We start from the raw sequence: 23,407 nt of genomic DNA, 5'->3' as shown, positions 1-23,407 counted from the left end.
ATCAATGTGGTCTATTGCAGTTGGCATTATTTGCTTGGCCATGCATGAAATATTCTCTGAGCAACTGGGACTGTGTAAAGAGAAAAGCTTTCTTCTCAACTCCAAAATGTCTATAAGTCAGCAGAGTTAAGTACAAATACTGAACATTCTCACAGATAAGCAGGTCATTGCATGCTGAAAACATGGTGTTGTCCCTTGCTAATCTGTGCAAAATGAATATATTATGTATTAATCGATGTGTACGTACAGCATATATAAATATGGCAGGTTCCCTTTTTTTCTACAGCATTACCTAAGAACAGAAATGTATTTAATAATAAAAACAGTTGTTGTTTTGCTTACTGTCTACAAAATATCAAAGACTGTGTCATGTTAAATCTGAAAAGATTAAGTGCATGAGTATTTTACTCTTAGTATCTTTGCAGTTTTCTGGTAAATTTCTCTTTTTTTTTAGAAATTGCATAAATGTGTGTAAGTTGTTTTTATATATAAATGTATAATGTCCCTTAGTTCTTTGAGTGCTCTTGAATATATCTGAGCTTGTTGTATTGTTATCTTTGAATTGTATACAGTAATACCTAACCATTCCTTATCTGTAACTGCTAAAACACCCTGGAACGTAAGCACTTGCGACTTCCTTCTTGGTGCTCACAACAAAATTTCTGTTGAGGTACGAAAAGGAAAGGTCTTTATTATTATTATGATTATTATTATTATTATTATTATTATATTTTTTGAAAAACATGATTAGCCATGTTTCCATTATTGGAGCTACTGAAGTTGCTAGTCTGAAGTTGAAGACTGCAATACCAGTGACAGCCTAGGCATGATACAGAAATAAAACTACTGTATGACATCTTTCCTTTGAGCTGTGGACTAAAGCAGAGGAAACCTAGTACCTTCTTGGGAGGAATTACTTAGATTCTCCGTTTATTAATATAAGTTTTTATGGTGTTTCTACGCAGACACACCAAGAGAGCTATGATTGTACAATAAACTCCTTTCCTCCTTTGCAACACAGGAAGTGGATTTCACTGCTATCTTGCGCCATTTGTCAGTGCCACAGTGTTCCTGGATGTGCCCCAAGGCTGTCCTTTGGCATAATCATCAGCACTATGGAAGGTGAGGTCATATCTTGTCCCCCCGAGCTCTTGTATATCTGTGGAAATCAGATAAATGCACCAATAAAACTTTACAAGCGTTCTGACAGAAGGGATTGAAGAGAAGTGATTCCCCATGCAGGGGTTTGTTTCTCTTCACAGTTAGTAGTAAGCAACTCATGTTATTTTCATAAGGCAAGTCCATTCCTTTACAATTCTGGAAAGTTGGGACCAACAAGTGTTAGCTTGTATAGCCCTTTTATTCTTGCTATTGAGGCCCAGTGTGTTCGCAGGACTGCGTACAAGGCAACCTGGCATTTCTGCTGGTCGCTTGGCGCTTGCAGTTCACCTCAGGCTGCATTAGCGTTGGTGTTTGAGCATGACGGAACAGAGTGTGTCTGTCCCCTTCCTGTGTGCCTGGCTCCCAAACCCTGTCCTGATACCCACTGCGCCGTCTGACTCCTTGACTCTCGGCCTTGCTAAGAAACATAGCGCAGTTGCTTCACAGAACAGCCCGATGCAGGCAATCTGTACCTGTAATTCACCTGAAAAGCGAATCACCCGCCGTCATGCTACTTTATGAATCATGGAGGCCAGTGTGGCTTAACATAGCAACAGATGACACAAGATGGATGCTGGATCATGGCTGGAATGGCTTGTTCAAGGACATCTGAACAGGGAGCAGGCTTAAGGAAAAAAAAAAAAAAAGATTTCAAAATATCCTGAGTGTGGTTTTAATCAGTGACTCCCCAGTACTGATGGAGGGCCTTTGTTGACAAGCCTTTCATTACAAATATGAAACGGATAAAACATTAAACGCAGTCCTGTCTCTGATTAAACGTCAGTCTTCCACTCATGCAGTTAAAGCAATGTTCCCTTTTTTCCATAACTTTCATATACCCTTCATTTAGATGGCTATGGAATGTTTACTTCATGAACACTATTAAATGCACTGCACTATACAAAAATGCTTTACAGTGCAAAAACAAGGGTAATGATTATACCGCAGGGGGGTTCAGGCCGTCTGATGTATGCAGCTTTGGGGGTGAAACAGCTCTTTTTCCCTGCTGACGTCTTGACTGCGGCACAAAGACTAATGGCTCAGCAGAAATAGCAAGCACAAAACACAACCGTGTGTGTGTGTGTTTGTAATCCTGACAGTCATGTAATAAAATTCCGCACCCCTGACTCATAGTGTAATTGTTTTATTTAGACTAGCTTCCATGCCCAAATCCAATTGGCATCCATGTGACATTTACCTCTGTCTGATAGAATCAACGCACCCTGGTGTCCCACCATCCCCTTGCGTAGATGTGAGGACAGCACAGCCATATAGATGCCCTGATTCAAGTCAGTGTGTGACTCAGCAACAAGATTACTGTGCTTGCCTGAGGCTGGACCACCTGCCCTGCTTGTCAGGGCGAAAAGGTGCGATTTTTTCTTTTCAATTTTGGGCTGGTCTTAGCTTTAAGGATATCCCTCCATAGAACTCATGGAAACGGGGTCAAATTTCTATACAAGAGTTATCCTTAAAAATTAGACCATGAAATTAGACGTGCCAATTAAGATTTGATTGCACTGTTAATTGTAACTATGGTGCAATGCTGTATGTCCCATGACTGCTAACTTGGTTTAAGAGAAATAAGTATACTGTAACAATATCAACAACAGCAGGGTTTTGTTGTCATTTAAGAACCCTGTCAAATATTTCTATTTGCCGTGCAATATATTGTGGTGGTGAATCAAGCCATGTACTGACTAGTAAAAAAAAAATTATTTAAAAAAAAAACAGGAATTGGTGATCACATTGAGAGAGTGGCCAAGTCAACCAAGAGCCCATATTATTTAATGTTAGTGCAATGGGATTTAATCCTCACCCACCAACACCATTTAGAGCCACCATTCTTTCAAGATGAGCCACACTTAGCATCACACATATTGCAGTATATGGCAACAGGGTAGTATGAGTGCCGAGAAGCACTGCATTTTTCTTTAATTAATACATCAGTTGTGCCCATCTGTTAATTCCATTGTGTGTTCTGTTTAGAATATTTATCTCCAAGGATGTTTATAAGTATGAAGAAGAATATGGTCTGCTTTTGATTTTACAATTGTTAGATATTTTGGAGCTGCATGACCATGAAGCATTCAGCCAAGTAATAGGCTATGGTTGGCTGACAGACAGATTTTATTTTGTCAAATTAAATTCCTAAGAATGGATAATTTGGTGACTGCTAATGGTCTTAAGTATGATAGTGCCCCAATAGGCTGTTCTCAGTCTTTCCAGTTATAACTTACAAATAGTCAGGGATGATCTGCATGTGGTCGATTTAATAGCCATAATGCCTGTTGTAATTCAAGTTATGGATCATTAATTACCAGTTGCTCAGTGAAAGATTTCTCATTCTCTTCAGTCCCTGTACAGTCCCAGAATGCATTGTGTCTGATTGTGTCTAATATATGAACCTTTTTTTCAGCCATTCTTGATGCTGATCTGATAGCTGAATGATGACATTCTCTGTTGAAAAGTTTCAAAAATGGTAGTACCTTTTCCTTCTTAATCCTGAGATATTGATCACATTTCTGAGAGGTTAGACACTTTGGGATTGTATCCGTCTACAGTGGACCTTTAGCGAACAACAGTGGATCTTTAGTGATAATGAATGTGCTTTCACATGAGTAACCTTGTTCTTTAAAGGTTATTGAAGGTGTCTTATGTGAAAGCACATTGATTATCACATGGAGGGTGTGTAACAAATCGAGACTCAGGTACAGGCCTGTCTTGAAATTCCCCTATACATCAATGGCTATCTTTAATCACCTCTGTCTGACCAGTTGATTGGATATCATTAGAACCCCCCCTTGAGAAAATACAATAACAGCCTCACTGGTTCTCCTGACCCCTGGAGAACACGTAATGGATTCCCTTTCACCATAAACATAAAGCATTCATCCTGTCAGAGAAATCCTTTTCTGCTCTTCATGAACCCCAAGGTTTTCCTGTGGTCCTGAAAATCACTTCTGTACTCGAGAGCTTAAAACACTGAGAAACCTGTTTGTCTTTTGTTCAGACGAACTGTGGGGCCAATTTGTGCATTTGATGAACATCCGTGGGACGTTGCATGCTCTGAAATATATTACCTCATTTTGCTTTTTTGTGCATTGTTATGCATATTTATTGTACCTTACTATGGAATCTCAGGCTTGGTGGTGAGAGAAAATTGTGAATGTGTTTAAGGCCACTTCATGGTTTCATTATCCAATAAAACATTTCTTACTGATATTACTTATATCTTATTAATAATTACAATCCATTAGAATGGCAATTTTAGCTTGTAGTGCTTGATTTGTTCACTTGAATGCTATTTGCCTAAACAAAACATTGGGTATCAGAAGAGCATAAATAATAATAATAATAATAATAATAATAGCATTGGCAATTTGAAAAACCCATAACTATCATACTATCGCTGACCACATCCTTAGAATATATTAAACAGAATTTTACTCAAACCTAGTGTTTCAGCAGTTCTTATCTAATATTCTATTTGATGAAGAAAGCCCTGATCCATACATTGCAGGGCTTTAAAATGTAACAAAAGGTAAACATTAAAATGGCACATTTGCATATCTGCCTTCATCCTGACAATGAAAGCACATCTCTTAGCCTGTGACTAAGATGGCAGAGTGACGCACATCAAATCAGTGAAACAGGACATTTTACAGCAGGGACAGTGGCGTTACAGCCTGTGTAGGGAATCTGTTTCACACGTCATTCTGGAATCCCCTTCTAACATTTTACCGACCACTGAAACCAGGACTGTACAAGAACTCACCTGTCTTTACAGAGTGGGTAAGGAATACTGACTGTGTCTGGATAATCTGCTCTTGAACTGGTTCCAGTAAGGGACAGGACTATGCAAGTATGCAACTCTCTTTCCAGTTTTCTCGACAAACACTTGTTTTTCTCCATAGGCATTGACTGCACGTTGAGTTTGATTACAATGGTATTATTCTGTTACTGCCTGTTAGTGTTCAAACTGTGTGGGTTTGGAATGTGGTTTGTTTTTAGTTTTTAAGATCATGTGAAATGTATTGTATCATCTTGTGATCATTTTTTGCAACATCCGCTGTGTCAGAGGTTATATGCCTGTGCTTTTTAGCCAAAGTACTAAAAGTGAATTTTCTCCAGTGGATTTGCCATTAGGTATCACGTGTCTGTATGTGTGTGTACATGCATTTGGGTGCGTGTGTGTGTTCATCGCCTCTGTAAGATGTAGTTGAGATGCACTGTGGAGGAGGCGTGCTGTGTGGGAAAACGGCCGCAGGCAATCTTCTGCACCAGCATCACCATCAAAGGCCTTAGTAAGGGCAGTCATCATGGAGCACCTACCTCTCTGACCTACCACACATACACTCATACACACACACACACACACACACACACGCATACATACACACTCACACACACACACACACGCACACACACACACATACACACACGCATACATACACACTCACACACACACACACACACACACAGACACACGCATACATACACACTCATACACACACACACACACACACAGACACACGCATACATACACACTCACACACACACACACACTCATACACACGCACCACGCACACGCGCACACACACACACACACACACACACACGCATACATACACACTCACACACACACACACTCATACACACGCACCACGCACACGCACACACACACACACACACACACATACATACACACTCTCACACACACACATACATACACACCATGCACAGGCACACACACACACACACACACACACACACTCATACACACACACTCATATACACACATACCACGCGCACACATGCAGACACACACGCATACACACACACACACACACACACACGCAAGCACACACACACTCCTATATAGTACACACACACCACGCACATGCACACACATACACACACACACACCACGCACACACACACACGCAAGCACACACACACACTCATATACAGTGCACACACACACACACACGCACACATGCCCACACCTCCTCTCACACAAACACAATGCTGCTGGATTTACTTCTGACTAGAATTTTATGTATCACAGCACTGCTATACCAAAATGCTGTAATTTATTGAACATTGTAAAATTCCCTCTTGTCTAAGGGGGCCTACTGAAGCCAGACTTTACAATGAAATCAATCAGAAAAAATGGATTTCAGTCAAAATCAGTTGGATGCTTTTTGGCTCTGATTGGCTGGTAAAGACTTCACAACAAGCAATAAGCCCATCTGTATTCCAGGTTTCATGTTTCCTTATACAGAAGGATAGCTGGAGCCCGTCCCAGTGGTGGGTGATAGGCAGGAATAAACCCTGGACAGGTCACCAATCGATTGCAGGGCCCACACACCATTCACTCACACATTCATACCAATGGGCAATTTAGAGCCTTCAATTAGCTTACCTGCATGTCTTTGGACTGTGAGTAAACTGGCGTACCCACACAGACACGGGGAGAACATCCATACTCCACACAGAAAGGCCCTCGGTCCAGATTTGAACTCGATACCTTTTTGCTGTGAGGCTGCAGTGATATTCACTGCACCACCATGTCGCAGCTAAACAAACAAAAAAATTATAATCTGGACAGAGCAGTACCTGGGTCCAGTGAATCTGAAGCTAGCATGAAGTGCAAAAAAAAGAAAAAAAGGCCTCCACGGCTTGAGAGGCAATTGAAATTCTGCTAGTTTTGAGGGAAGATATCAGTAATATTGTGGGTGTCTTATGTACATATGCAGCCTATGTTACAGCACTGGGTGTTTCTCATGTTCTCCCCCCCCCCCCCCCCACCCCCCTCTCATCACAGGGGCTGTCACACAGGAAGAGAGGAAGTGGATCTGTTTTCACTTCACAGCGTCCGTGGCACTCTGGAGTCCTGCTGACAGGAGGAAACGGAGCCAGGGGAGATCTGGGAGCACAGACGGCGTGCGACGCGTGCGCGAAAGAGCTTGTTGCTGCTCTGGGGGTTTTGGTCCTGAACCTTGGCCTTTTCGCGCTTCCAGCGTTCAGCTTGTCAGCTGTGCTGCAGTTGCAGGGCTCCCTGGAGTGCGGCTAGTAACATCTCACTCTGACACCTCCTCCTCTTCTCTCCTTGTCAGATATCTGATGGGTAATTTCACGCAGCTACTGAGTAATAATGAGCTTTTAAGGATAGCATTTAATTACTCATCGGAGGTGGAAAATCCATGTTTTGAAGTTCTCCCCCGGTATTTTATTCTAATTGCCTGGATTAGCTAATTAGCACAATTTTTTTTCAGCCAGATGGTAGAACTAATAACCTCTGCTTGTTATTTAAGCTTTTTTCATGATCAAGATCACTGTCACACGCCAGTGTGACACCCCTGGGAGGGAGACGCGGTGGTTCCGGGTGTAGCGAGAGAGAGAGAGCGCACGCACACCAACGCCAACCCATACCAAAATTTAATAAATTAACGCCTTCACCCTTCCCCCCTCGCGGGTCCCGGGTGAAAACTAAAACTAAAACAGCAAACTAAAATAATAAAGACAAAGTAATGTAAAACCCAGCGACAGCCATGTCAGCTTGCCACTGGTCTCAGCTGGCAAACGTTTCAGTTGCCAGCCTTTCTTTGTCTTTTAGTGCCCGTACAAACCAAACTCAGACTTGCACTCTCGGTGTGTGCTTCCAGTCTCACCCCTGAACTGTGGAGAGGAAGACTCCTTTAAGCACCTGGGATGGTTGGTTAACGCAGCCAAGGTGCGTGTGCTCCCTCCACCAGCCGGCGTTGCCAAGACCAATCCGGTTTGCTGCCGGATTGAATGCCACAATCACGTAACGGAATTCATTGGAATTCATGAGGAATTCACGGGTACAGTTCATGAGGAATTCAGGAGGTAGCATTATGTATTTCAGTTTCTGTAATAATGTATTCTTATATGATTATCTGCTGTGATCAGGAGGACTGATTGACTGAAGTAATATTGCCCTGTATATTTACTGTAATCCATATGCACAAGCAGAACATCTTGTTAAGATGTATCCTTTGCAGCACAGTCATAATCTGTTGGCTGTAGGTACTGTACATAAATGATAGTTATTTTATTAAAATCTGGTTTAAAAATTCTCATTCATTTCACATTCATTTTTCAAAAAAGACATCAGAGGAAAGAGTAACTATTTTATGCAAATTAATGCAATTTTGTTTCAGAGACAGGACAAAAGACCATTATGAACAATGAATGAATTCTGATGAATTCTTTAATAGTTAAGTAGTTAAGTGAATGTCACCTGGAAGTGCAAAAAATCAAATGACATCATGCGTCTGGTTGTGATCCCCCACATGACGAGCACACCTGCACAAATATCCTTCCACCATTCCTATCAACACCATTTCTGATTTCCTCATACCGAGAACATTGAACTATGCAATCATGCTTGAATCCAACATGCAGCAGGACTTTCCCCTCTATGCTTCTAAATGACATTTTTCATTTGGAACAGCATGACACATAATGAAAATGACCTCTCTTCCTAACCCCATCCGCTTCGAATCTGAATGAATCTGCAGTCACAGGCCAGTGGGTATACATTTACAGCAGAACAATATGATGGCTGAGACGGCTCAGTATGTAGTGCTCTAAAGTTATGGGCACACTGGCAGACATTCAGTATTGTTTTGAGTACAACACAAATGTGTTAGTCACCACATACTGTGCGGGAAAAATGAGAGAACATGAGTAAAGAAACAAGCTATTCGAACCATGGCTATTTATTTCAACCTTTCAAGTTTAGAAACTGGAATTTACTTGTTCTGTATTCCATTGTAACAGGTTCACATCTCCTATTTTCACTGTTTTTGTGATAATATAAATGATTCATCATTACCCATGAGCAGTAAAATGTGGGTGATTACTTGGCTTTGTCTGGTTTAGGTTGTGCTCCTCTGCTGGATGTAGGAAGCAGGCTATTTAAAGGAATCTGGCACGAAAACAATGAGAATTCACGTCAGTCATTCACATTTTATAATTCTTCTTTAAAAATATTGTACAACTCCTCCTCCCTTCATTGTGAACAAGTTACTAAGCTGATATCAGCGATATAAATTTACTAAAAAGGATGAAAAACTGCCAGGAAATGAGATCATCAGTTGAGTGGCAAGCCAACCCCCCTGCTGTGTGCCCAACATTTGAAGACATCTGCTGAACATGTATATCCTTATACAATGGAAATTAAGTCATTTAAAAGAGCAATTATTCACTTCAGAATCACGACTACATATCTGTGAAGCTCATTATGTCAGCCCGTTCTCTGTTTGAGATTCCTTAATCTCCACGAGCAGCAATTTTAACATTTCCCTTTAATGTAATGTCACTACACAGTGTGTTATCCTTTCGCCCTCTTATTTGTCACAGAGGGCTCTTCATTACTTTAAAATAGTGATTTCTCTACTGAAATGACATTGGAGAGAATAGTTATCTATAAAATTGCATTTCTTTGCCTGCCAGCATGAAAATGCCTGGTGCCAGAAGTCCTTTCAAGGCTTGTAGTCTGTACTCTTCTGTTAATGGATGTATGTATTGGTTGTTCATTTTCATAGTGGATTATTTAATGTCCAGAGACAATGTGATTCTGTACAAGCGAGAAAAAATCCAGGAAGTAGTACGTCATTATTGGCCATGGCAGCACTCCCTGGTAGAAAGATTAAAAAGTCACTGCTGTGTATGCTCCTGGGTTGCCAGCTTTTAATCCTGTAAGACAGTCTTTAGAGGATCAGATAAACCATATCACAACTGCTCCTCTTTCATCCTTTCATTCAGACAACCGAGGGGACTGCCTGTGAAGTTCACTGAACCAATGGAATTGTGCGTCGTAGCGGAAGGCATGTGTTAACACACCTGGCACATTTCAGAGCAAAGGGTGAGTAAAAAAATCTGAATTTCCAATATTTAACAGGAGCCAGATCTTGGCCCAGATCTCTTGGCATTTCTTTGTCTTGGTGTCAGACACTTATTTTTTTTATCAATGTATTTATATTAATACTTTATTAGAGGCAGAAAAATCATACCTTGCATTTATTTTTTACTGCGGTAATATTGGAGCAGAGGAAGAGAGACAGCTGAACCAATGACTACTTCTGCATAAGTGATCTGAGCAGATGGGCCCTTTTTCTCGTTGAGTAAATCTGATTTTCACCCCGCTTCCTGCAGACTGACAGCTTTGTTCTGTAGGAATATATAAGTCAAGCAGGCTCTCACTGACCTAGAGGCTAATGGGAATGAATGTGCCAATTCATTATCGTACGGCGAATGAAATATGATATACAGGGGTACTTTCATCTCATATCAATACAACAATTTTTTATCACTGAACACCCAGTAGTATACTGAGAATGAGCCTCTGTAAGTGTTTGGCTTTTGCCTGTTCTGAACAATGAAAGGCTTTGTAAACAATGTAAGGTGTAATGAATTGATCAACTCTTTTTTATAACTAAATAATAAAAAAGATGAAAAATGAACAGTGCATCATGCCCAAATATATTTCACTCATTCACAATGCAATCTTGTGCCCATATTTTAAAGGATATGCAAGATATTATAGGAAATTAAATAAACCAGCCAAATGGAAGAATGGAAGACTTTATGATTTACACAGTTAAAAACATATTTTTATTGAAATAAATACAAGAACTAATCCCTAAAAGATCAAATTGCTTCCTATTTTTGCCCTGCCTCCCTTTTTCAACAGTCTTCAGAATGATCACCTACGTCATTTTTGTGATAGCTGCAATATATAGCAAATTATACCCATGAGAAGTTATGTGCTAATAAAAACAATGGTTTTGTTGAAATATAGACTAATCTGGGAAAGTAATTCTTCCTATGCACCTGCTGCACATTTTACGTTCAATTTCCTAGTCTGGATAGCTAAAGCAAATTTCCCAAAGAGTGCTCTGGTTGTTGGCTTTGGGAAGAATCTTCCTATCACCTCTGACAACAATTTCAGTTTAATTTAATGAAATACCTCTAGACCAAAATTAATTAGTCTAATAACATTTGGGGATGTTGTTATGTGGTGCTTTACCCTTTAAGCAGTATGTATATGTGTAGGAAACACATACAGAACATGTTCCTGCGTTATGCATTGGAATTATTTATCACCTTCAAAATGAAAAATAACAGTACAGCTTTTTATGTGATAAATGATTTGATGATTTGATAAGTACTCAGAAGACAAATCAATTAAAAAAAATATTGAAGATATTTATTTCAGGTACACAATGAATGAGAATTAAAAGCCCAAGTGATTAACAATACATATTAACAAGAGAAAATGATATTCATTCAGAGCGCTAAAAGACTGACAGTAAAGCCAATATGTGCTCAGATGTAGGACTCAAAGCACAATTTGACATTTAAAAAGTATGGGAGTGCTGGTAAGACTGAGTGACAGGTTTAAGATAAGACCGTTACTGTCTCTGTTGGGAGGTCAGCTGATTCTATCCTGATAAGCATGTGGAAATCAATGGTCCAAATGGCACCAGTGAATTCACAGGGGTCTGTTTTTCTTCCTAGTTGTTGCTTTTCTTCAATCAAACAGCCAAGCTAGCTAACACTAAAAACACAAGTGGGCCCCTCTGAAATCTGAACTTCAAGCCCAAATTTGGAACAACCTGTACCTCAGCATGAGACTCAGTGCAACCATCTATTGCGCACACAGGACCTGAAAGAAGAATGTGACACATAGCATACTTTCTAAATATCTAGTTGTCTATCAGCTATGTATTGTGCCATATACGCATTACTGTTAGTATCTGTGTGTCACATTCATAATTTCTTTATGGCATGCTACGTGCAATATAAGTTATATAAATATTCTAATTATATATTAGCCAATGTACTGTATCTTCTCTGCGTAATTATTTATGTATATTTATGTATGTACATAAATCTAATGGCAACTGTTTTCATTTATTAAATTCACATCATGTGATCATTGTTGAGATCCTTATGTGTTCTGATTTTTTTTTTTGTAGGCACTAAGGTTCAGAAACCTTTTTCTCTAAACTTCTCTTTGTGTGCTTCATTTAGGTCATTGCACTTTATTTCATGTTTTGATTTAATCAATTATTGTTCTCTATGGACTCTCGGCCTGTGTGAGCTGATGTTGGATACTTCATTAATCATTTATCCATCTGCTACTAGTTTAGCCAAGGTACAGATGCAATACTTTCGTATTGTAGGCCCATACTCTTTGCATTCTCTCTGCGCAAGTCTCATGCTAATTTTAGGGCGAGTCAAAATTGACCTCTTCAGCTTCTTCCTAGTCTCATTATTTCCTCATTGAAAATGCATTCATTAATCTCTTTTGGAGAGTGGAACTCTAATTGGCTCTATTGACCGGGGGCACAGTAATTATCATTGAGAGTTCAACGAAATGCAGGAAAATTTAAATCTGGGCAAATTTAACCTGTTCAAACGCATATTCAGAATTACAGCATGCTGTGGTGACCTTATCTCAAAGTTACCATATCCATGTGACTTTGCTGGGAAAATGGCACTGTTCAGTAGGTATTTCATTACAGCAGGAGAAGCCAACCAAGCCCTCTACTTGCTTGTGGCAACAGGAAATTCTCAGATTTTGCAGTTTCAAAAGGAGGAACTCCATTCTCACCCTGACACCAAATTCTGCCTCAAACTGGATCACAGTAGTGATCCGTAGTGCATATCCAAATGGTAATCTTATTTCGCCCAATCCCAGCGCTGTAGATATAACAGAACAAGTGTATGATGGAGATAAGCCTGCAAGTGGTTGATTAGTCTGTAATCTGGTCTGGGTGAACAGTGCCATGCTCTGATAAAGTGATGTCTCCACTGAGCCGCCCTGTTTTGCACCTATCTAAACTGGCTAAACATCCACACTCTGCCCAGAGAAATAATCCTCAAAATGTGGTTAGAATTTATTGTGGATGAATCACAGGCCTTTGGGTACAGCAATCGCATGTAAAGAAAATTGTGTTTTGTTATTACATAGTGAGTTAACCAACTGAGAACAGGGCTGGCTCGCTAATTTGCGCTGCTCTAATTTATGTGCAGGGGAAAATACTGCCAGTGTAATGTGCACATTGATGCAGCCAGAATTTAATTTTACTCCTCCTTTTGTAATGTGACCTTTGTGGTTGGTGTATTTTTATATCAGGCATGCTGTATGTAATTCCTTTGCACATAATTAATGTCTATGCTTATAAACTCCCCTGAGATTTTGTTTTAAAACAGTACACTTGTTTTCATGGTACAGCAATAAAGTGACATTGAGCTTCTTTTTACTATTGAAGTCATTTTGTTGCACCAGCATTAGACAGGAGTGAATTTGTAGTTACAGTATGCTGTTTGTAATCAGATTGATTGAGTTCATACCAAAACAGACATTGATTGTTTTGTTTGCAGAATGTTAACAGATTAAATACGGATCGTAATACGGACTATTTACTCATGAGTGAATGATGGCCATTGGTTTTAAGGTAACTGACAAGTTCATTTTCATTTTCAGTCCCACTGCATATCAGACTCTAACCCACAGCATGGCAGATAATATTAAGGTCTGATTTGATTATGAATGCATGAGAGCTGAATGGGACCATAAAGGGAGCAATCATAAGGAAATTAAGAAGTAGGATACTATCTAAAACCTCATAAATAATAATTTCTCATACTCCATGGGGCAGAATCTCACAACAAAATGGCATAGAATTATGATAAAATAAATAAATAAATAAATAAATAAATATTAAGACAACAAGAATGTCCCAGTGTCCCTGAAGCCAATTTACCTGCTGTATTTTCGGCTATTATTTAGTTCAATCTGAATAAAAAAAGAACGTGGGTCTGAAAGAGATCTTTAGACACAGTTCTGAGCAAACATACGGCTCATTAAATCTGTACGATGCAATCACTTGCGCAATGTATTTGCCTTGTGCTGATTGGTTTACCGATCATTTGTTTTGGATTATGACCAACAATACTGCCAGTTCTACTGAATAAAATACCCTCTCATTCTTGAAATACACAAATCATTTACAAGTCCCTGTGGGATGAAGTTAATGGTGATGTCTTCTGTGTGGATTCTTGAATAACACATGGCTACGTACAGCATGAGTAACAGGAAGAGCTAGTCTCAGCAGTACAGATGGAACAGGAAAACCATTAATGTAAGCTGTAGTTCAGATACATTAATGGCCACCAAAGCATTGCAGATACATATTGATTTCAAAGATAATTCTACACATATTGTAACAGTCATAAATATTCTTCCAAACAACGCACTAATCTCTAGAATGCAAGCAATTATTATAATTTTATCTGATATTCATTATGTCAGTACATTTGCCCTTCAGCATCACTTTTGTGCAAGATATCCTCCAGCTAATTCTAATCATTTTCACAACTGCCCACTGATTTGTAGGCATGTCTGTCAGCCAGGTTGAGGCTGGTTGAGGTTTCCTAATTTGTGCATTCTAGCACCTTGAATACATCAAATGGATATCCAGTAGGATATTCTTGTTGCTCTGTATTTCAGGGAAATATGAGAGTAATATGCTGTCAAATATTTTTGGATTAATCAGTCAGAAAAGACGCATTTCTGATAAAGTGGATTTTGAAGATGTACTGCAAACTACGGTCAAGAAAATCTTACACTCTTATAAAAAAAATGTCCTACAAGAATGTTTGCCATTTATGAATAAATTGTGGAGGTGTCATGTAGGCATTGTGCAGAAGTATCAAATTCCTGTAGGTGAGGACTTGCAGGTTTTTGTTATTCCTGCAAGATGGGTAAACCCATGCAGGATCTAAACCTGATTGATTTTTTTTAATTATTGCTACAGAACCTAGTAAAATTTATGCAGGACATGAAACTGTACATTTTTAATTGCGCCAAATAAATTTCTGCAAGAACATATACTTTGAAATAGCTGAATGATCTAGTGCACCCATTAAGTCGTAAACCTTGCAGAAAACATGTAAAAGAACATTTATCCATTCCCTGCCATTATCCTGCAGGGAAATTGTGCGGAATATCTTTGCAATGCAAGAGTCTTGCAGGAGTGACCTGCCTGACATCCTTGCGTAATTTTCCGAAACCAATCTTCCACCATTCCAATCACATACAGGTCTTTCTATAGGAAACTTTTTATTTTGTCTTCCTCACAAAATGGCTTATGCCTTGTCTGCCAAGAATAGATTAGTTAAATATGGAAGTTGCAGTCTGGCACAATGATAATCAGCTATCAAGCCTGTCTTAGTGTTAACCAGGGCAGAGTTCCAGTCTTTCTTGGTATTAATCATAGCAAGTGTTCCAGTTTTTTATTGGTGTTAGCCACATTTCCTTGGAGTTATTTTGGCCTTTCTCAGCATTAATCACAGCGCTGCCCCAGTTTGGCTGCAGTGTTGTTTAAAACATTGTGCTATTTCTGCCTGTGCAAGTACCTCTGTAGAGCCCATCACTTTTCACTCTCTCCCAGGCCCTGTGAATGATGTGGAGGCTGAGCTTGGGTGGATGCGTTACTCCTGAAAAAATGATCCTATATTTTCAGTCTTTCAAATGGAAAAGAGGTTGAACCTTTAAATATGTCAACGGACTGCACCTCTCTCCCTCTCAGCATCTCCTACATTTTCATTTTTGTTTATTTCTTTTTATTTCTTGCTTGTTTTGTAGTGATTGGCTCATGCAGTGCGGGGCAAGTTTTCAACCAGGATACCGTCTTATGTCAGACTGGATCTTCCTCCTGTGTGTATAATCTGTGAAGGCAGGGCAACAGGGAGCTGGCAGCATTCTCTCCACTCTGAGCTGAAGGGATATCTCTGGCTGAGTCAAACAGAGGCAATCCTGGCTGTGATATCGGACAGCCGTTTCAACCTGCAGGCCACTGCAATCCCAGTTATCCCAAATAACTGTTAGAGCTTACAGGAATTATAATATATTAAACAAAATGCCTCAGGTTCCAGTACACAGGAGTGTTGTAACAGACAAATGGAGCTTATGTAACTTCAGAAACACTCCCCCCCCCCCGCTTTTATGATGAACATACAGTACCCCCTGTAATATTAGGCACAATGACATATTTGTAATAAAATAATTAAACAAACATTCTCTTTATTAAAGGGCAATTTTATACATTTTGGTTTCACCATGTAGAAATTACATAGTGACAAAGTTCTAAACATGACTACTTTCATTTGCATAATGAAAGGGGAGGGGGCTATGTACAAGTTATGTAAACCTACATGGTGAAACCTAAATTTATGAAAACACCCTTTGATAAAAGCTGAGAATCTGCACTATGACCACATGTGAATTGTTTGATTGCTAATATAAAATTGGGCAGTACAGAGCCGAACCAAGAGAAAATATGTCTTTCTCCCTAACATTATGAAGAGCACTGTGTATGACTCCATGTATCAAATCTTTGTCAGTAGGAACATGACCCAAACTGGTCAAATGTCATGTCAACTTTAAATGCAAAACAACTCCAAAGAGAAAGTTCTTTAGTGAGTGCCAAAAGTGCTTTGTAACTTACACTACCTTGGGCAATTGGTAACTTTAGGTTACTGAATTTTCCATCATTAAATTACGAATGAATGATTCAATATGAAAATACAGTGCACTCCCAGAATTGACTTTTAGAATACAAGTATCCTTGACTTCAGTAAATTATAAAAGTTTCATTGGAAGCACCTAGGTGGGTAGGCTAATTGGAGTCTCTAAATTGGCCACAGGCATGAGTGTGTGAGTGAATGGTGTGTGTGCCCTGCGATAGACAAGGTGTATTCCTGCCTCTTTCTCAATGCACACTGAAATAGGCTCCAGCTCCCTCCCCCCCCCCCCCCCACCGCCCCCCGTGACCCAGATAAGTGAGTATAGATAATGGATGGATGGATGAAAATAGAACAATCTACATAAGGTACCCCAAGTAATGACCGAGTCCCAATTTACAAAAATAAAAAAGCAAGCTAGTTCCATGTATGAAAAATAGGGCAAGCATTTTCCCAATCAAAAACATCTGTAAGAATTTTAAAAAAAGAATGATGAGCCTTTTCTTTTGTCCAGAGTTAGTCATATTAAGGCCAATTTTAGATTTCCTTAACCATTTTTTAATTGATTGGAAATATTTACTCTGTAGTAATTACAATCCTGAGATTGTAATCTATCTATCTATGTTTAGACTAATTTTACCATTTAGGTGCTACAGTATATTTTTGAACACATTCGCTCATCACTCTTAATGGAATGCTGTCAATAAATATTTCTATATTTACAGCACTTCTAGTTTTAATGGCCTGTGTTTGTAAGGCAGGAGAGGGTCAGGGTCTATACAGTAGTTGTTCTTTTTAATTTTATTTATTTCCAGGTCTCAATGAAAGAATGTCAGAGAGTCTGAAAGTGATTGGCAGCATATCAATGAGACCATGTGCAAGGTGGCACCGCCAGCCACAGACAGGTAACATTATATGTTATTTCCTAAAATATGTCTGTGATGTATGAGCTTGTCATTTCCTAACAAGCAAATCAGAGCATAACAAGTCCGTTTCTGGGCTTGGGGGAATAGGCTGCCTCATTTCTCACCCATTAAGTATAATATCCTTGCTATTTCTTGGTACACAACTCCCCCTGGGCTGCTGTTATTTCTTGTCCAGATGTCCCCTGCCTGCATTCGTCTTGTTTATGACATTGCCTTCTTCTTGTCGACAGTGCAGTGCGCATGTCTGCACTGCTGACTGGCTCTCTTGCCTTGTGTTCCTCCCCTAAGTAGGTTACCTGTGGACTTTCACACTACGGGTAATAAAACTCTTCACACTGAATCTTCACACTTGCTTCACACACTATTACCACTGCCAAGCAGTGAAAGCAGTCACATGTGTAGTAAATGGCCACTTTTCTCAGTCACAAATGACTGACTGAGCAATGGGATGTTGTTTGTGGTGGGTTTCAGTATTTGAGCAAGTATTGGGAGGAAATAATGTTCATCTTATAGTAATTATTGTTATTATTATGGACTCCTGGTTGTGGTCAGCTAGTGAGATTGCTCAGGCTCAAAACAGTGATGTCCATTCTGAATGGCACAGCCTATAATTGTATCCAGTGGGCAATAGAAAATCTCCAGTGCCAAACAATACTGACAGGAAGGTCAGCGATTTAAAAAGTCTTTGTCATAAATATTTCATTTTAAGTGTTAAATGTTAGAAAGGGACAAAATAAAATGAAATAGTTAGAACATCTCAAATAAAAAAATTACAAATATAAAAAAAATCGCTACAAAGTTATAATGTATTTACAAATTTCTGTTTCCAAAGAACACCTGTATTTGTTTTCCCTAGCCACTGAAGCGCATGCCATCCAGGGCAGGGACATAATGACACGCAGTGACAGGATGCCAGTGCCCAGGTAAGTATCAAATTGCCAGGGGGTGACAGTATCACATTCTCAGGGGTGGACAGTACGGAATTGTCAGGGGGAGACAGTACGAAATTGTCAGGGGGAGACTGTACGAAATTGTCAGGGGGAGACAGTGGAGGCAGCATCCGGATGACATCCATGGCTCCTCCACAGGGGCCGTTTCCCATGGGATACTCTCTGGGAGAGAGAGAAGAGAGACGAGCAGAGCAAAGGACGCACCACGCCTGACGGAAGAAAGCACAGCTCTGACGCGTCACCCTTTCATAGCCGCAGGAATCCCTGGAGGATCAGTAAGGAGGAAGGAAATGTGAGTAAATATGCACATGCCTTACTAAGTCAGTTCAGTTACATTCAGTTACACACCCATATATTGGGATGGCAGGTATGCCATCCCGCCAAGTTACGCCTTGGCGGGGGCATGTAATGTATACTTTACATGTTCGGTTACACTTTACATGTGGGGCAATTTAGTTGAGAAAACAACACGGTTGGCAAATACCGTAAGATACATAAAACACATACATATGACATTTTACGTATTTCTAACATGTAAGATAAAAGATTAAAAGAACTGAAACTGGAAATAAACTGAAACAAGGAAAAAAAAAGTTTGCATAAGATAAAAATATAGATTCTGAAGCCTGTAATCAGCCAACCCAAAAACAGGGAATTCCTATAATGCATGTATTTTGCTTGTCACATCCTGTGGCAATAAAAAATTATATTTGGCCGACATGAATAAAGAGATATCATAAAAACAGGCGAGAATGAATCTAAGATAAAAGTAAAAACATGATATCATTGCAAAAATAATGTTTGCGTAGCAAATATATTACAGTGAACATAAGGGAAAATCAAATGTCTAGTTATCTCTGAATTGCTAATAATGAAGTGATTTATTTTGTGTCTGTAATGTTATAATTAGCAGAACTGCGTGAAACAGACCCCCAGTTGAAATATTTCACTAGCCTTTGCAACAATGCACCACATTAGCAACCACATAATGTTCCTTAATGAGAGATTTATTTCCATTGTTTCTTTGTTTTGTTTCTTTCCCCAATACACTCCATGCTGTCAGTGGACTGCGGGCATGGTTTCATAAAACCATTCTTTTAACTGTCTGTTCCTTTCTGTTTCTCATAAACTTACCGGGAGATCTGAGACAATTGTTGCTAATTATTTTTCATTTTGAATTTTCATATTTTGAGTTTTTGATTCATTTTCAAATATTCCGAAAACTCTTAATTTGCTGTTCACTTTGCTTCAACTATTACATGTGCTGACAGATTGATCTGTCTTGGGATAATGAATTGTTATAATATTGCCAATATTTAAAAACTTAATTATGACACTTTTCCTTCAAAACTAAAGTTGGACATGAAACACGGTCTTTAAGTTACTTTGCATGGAAGCAGTCAAAATGAATGCATTGCCGCAAGTCACTTTTTTTATTTTTAGTGCACTGTGAACTAATTTTATTTGTAATGGAAAGTGCCCTAGGATCACTCTGTCTGTTTTACCGTGCCCTAAATCTTGGGGTCTTGCTTACCTGAATTTTCAACATTATTACTGGGCCTTTCTGCTAAGAGCTACAAATAACTGGCTTCACCCAGATATTTTTGTCTCCAAACAGTCTTTGTGAAGACCTTACAAAATGTATTGCCTACATCTTATATTTTCTAAGCTGGGTGCCATTATTACTGATGCAAATGTGGGGTGCAATTAATACATTCTCTCCATGTAGGCTTACTCCTGTATTGCACACACACTCCCAATTATGGAGAAATAACTGACTAATTACTGGTTCACATTCCTTCATTTATGGTCCCTAGGAAAACCAAAATATCCATACAATAGATTATATGTGTATGTTCAGTGATCCTGGTTTGCTATATTTCTTTTTGTATCTTAGACTTTGTTAAGCAATTTGTGCTGGAGGTGTATCATTACATTCTATGGTCCTACAGCAATTACCCACGGAAGTTGGATTTATATCTTATCTTTACAATAAATGTGAAGTAAATTTGCATAACTTCGGTGTTGGAAGAATATTTTCACTTCCTCAGAAAGCCTCTAACGGCACATTAATTTAAAATTTTCTCACAGAGATTATGCCAACCCTCATTTCCAGTGAAGTTCATCTCAGATTCATCTTGCCAAGCTTGTCAACGGGGTTCAGGAGAACCATGTTTGCATGTGTTTTGGGAATGTCCCAAAATAGCAGAATTTCAGATACCTGTTGTTTTTGCGTTTAAAAAGTGTTTAGGTCTATTCAGATTGCCTTGTCCCCAGTGGTGCTTCTGTTGTCAGATTGCCTGGGCCTCGAGTTACCACTAGCATTTGACAATTGTGCCTGGACAGCAAAAATAGGGCCCTAAAATAGTTGAAAGGCTGAATAAACCATTTGTTTCATATGTTTATGATGATCTCCCAGCGTAACATAAGCTTAATTACTACAAACATCCTTCCGTTTCTTCATCCGCTCCTTTACTCTGCTGAGTCTTGGGGTAGGTGGAGGTCACACCTTTGTGCCAGTTCCATACCCCCAGGTCACGACTTAAATGGCTAACAAGGCATACTGTATAGCAATTGTTCAGGCACTATTTTTTTGCGTTAGTTTGCAAGGGCTCTTCTGTTACTGGAACAATCATAGCTTCCAAAGGACCTTGCAGTGTACAGAGACAGAACCCCCACACTCTGTGCCGGTTATATAGGTGGGGACCCACAGGGTCACAACCTGCTGATGATGGCTAGCAGGAAGCACATCTGGGGGGATTTCACACTGACCCCCGACACCCCATACATGTGACTCATAGAGGCTGGGTGCTGACATAGAACTTTTATTTTGATTACTGACCTCCTGGACAGATCAGATCCTCAGGGGGTATCATATTGATTTATGTGTGACCCTTGATTCATGATACCAGTGCACAAAGTGTGGTAATGAGGACCCATGGGAATATGAAAGATGTGAGTGCTGTAGTGGGGATGTACTGTCACACAGTCCATAAACATCACTGATATTTTGCCTCATTTGGTTTTTAGTTTTTGCTCATTTGCATTAACTTGTTTCAGAGGAAAACCATTCCACATCGCTTGCTATCATATTCAGACCTATGTCATGTGTCTATCACTTGTGACAAAATGACCCAGCTTTAACCAAGCAGACATTACATTTACCCTTCTTCACTATTTGTTGATTGAAATGTTTGCTGAATTAAAGTTTAAAAGATTGACAGAAAATATGAAGATGGGATGAAAAATGATGATGCTTTGTTCGGTTATATTATATAATGGTGCAAGGGTCCATACATTGTCCAGAAACTAACAAGTAGCTAGCTTGAAGTGGTGCACAGTAATATGGTGGGTTGAAAAAGAAAATGAAGCTACTGTGTGTTTGTCCAATGTGACACTGTGTACACATCAGCCAGTACTAACAATATGTGATTAATATTGTGTGCTCTTGCATTGCAAAACGATTGGTGGGTTCTCTGTAGTTTGCATACATAAATCATTAAAGGCTGTCATTAAACATTTTCACTTTGATCTGATTTCTCTTCACCAGAATGTTGTGTAGCATAGTACATTGAGTTTGTTGGTTTTAGTGGAGGTTGTCAAAATAACCCCTGCACACCAGTTTAAGACTGCAAATACGCCTTATGGGGCGACATAGCTCAGGACGTAAGAGTGGTTGTCTGGCAGTCGGAGGGTTGCCGGTTCAATCCCTGCCCTGGACGTGTCGAAGTGTCCCTGAGCATGACACCTAACCCCTGACTGCTCTGGTGAATGAGAGGCATCAATTGTAAAGCGCTTTGCATAAAAGGGCTATATAACTGCAGTCCATTTACCATTTGCCTCATTTCCCGCTTTTGATTGGCTAATCTTTCTAAAAGTATTAATATTTTGCAGCTGGCTGTATTTACACAACATTGCTCCATTGAACAGATTAAGGAACATCTACTCTGAATTTATTTTTCTGATGCAAATTAAATGTATATTGTCCAAACATTTGTAGTAGACAGGGTCTATTTATCAAGCTGAGCTGATACTGTTTGAATGCTTTTTAAGAAAGAGAGTGACTTGAACCCTCTTTGAATTCTAAATTCTCTCCCCATTCTTTCCCCTCTTGAAATGATTATAACACTATGTTTCCAAAGGTCAAATCAAATGTATTCAGTGTGTTGGAATTTTACCTTTTGTTTAGCAATGTAAATGCAAAGCAGTTTATACAGAAACATGTCAGTGCAAACATTTGCAATGCAAAATGACAGGGTGTCTGTGTTTGTGACCGCAGTTCTTTCTTCCATTGAATATTAGATGTCAGTTGTCAGAATAATTTGGCTGCAGATTAATTTAACAGTGTTAATTTAATGTCAAACCATTTTGCTCTTTCTGTTTCTGTTGTTACATTCAGCCCTGTGTGCTGGAAATATAGAACCTTCTATTACACAGAAGTACTTGTCTACATGATTTTGGGTAATTTTGATGAGTAATTGGGTATCACATGATAAAAGGTAGTAATTGGACATTGGATTGGCTGCTTCTGTCAAAAGAGGCATGATAGTGCTAACATTGATGATTTTAAGAATAAAAGCTGCTCTGTGGTGTTGAATTATCAAATACAATGCCAAAGGGAGATTGAAACAGTCAAATTGCTGCTCAGTGTTTACAGAGCAGTTTGCAGTTTGTTGTACATCTTGCATTTTACAGTGCAGCACATATGTACAAAAAGCAGACTCAATGCACAGATTCTATCTTGTGTGGTTTGACACTGCTAATCTGAAGAACATGAAAAATAACAAAGGACATACAATAGTG

The 23,407-nt window shown here is 39.3% G+C and overlaps 1 long non-coding RNA gene across 1 annotated transcript; it reads left to right on the top strand.

Annotated features, from left to right (window-relative positions):
• The first annotated feature begins 9,627 nt into the window (after positions 1-9,627).
• Positions 9,628-22,103, top strand: LOC135241998 (uncharacterized). The gene is made up of 4 exons (XR_010326191.1): positions 9,628-10,057; positions 17,544-17,633; positions 18,511-18,577; positions 18,743-22,103. It is a non-coding gene; the product is annotated as an uncharacterized LOC135241998 (long non-coding RNA).
• Positions 22,104-23,407: the final 1,304 nt, after the last annotated feature.

The sequence above is a fragment of the Anguilla rostrata genome, chromosome 16 (assembly GCF_018555375.3).
Source record: "Anguilla rostrata isolate EN2019 chromosome 16, ASM1855537v3, whole genome shotgun sequence".
Classification (NCBI taxonomy): Eukaryota; Metazoa; Chordata; class Actinopteri; order Anguilliformes; family Anguillidae; genus Anguilla; species Anguilla rostrata.
This window is presented reverse-complemented; position numbering and strand designations above follow the sequence as displayed.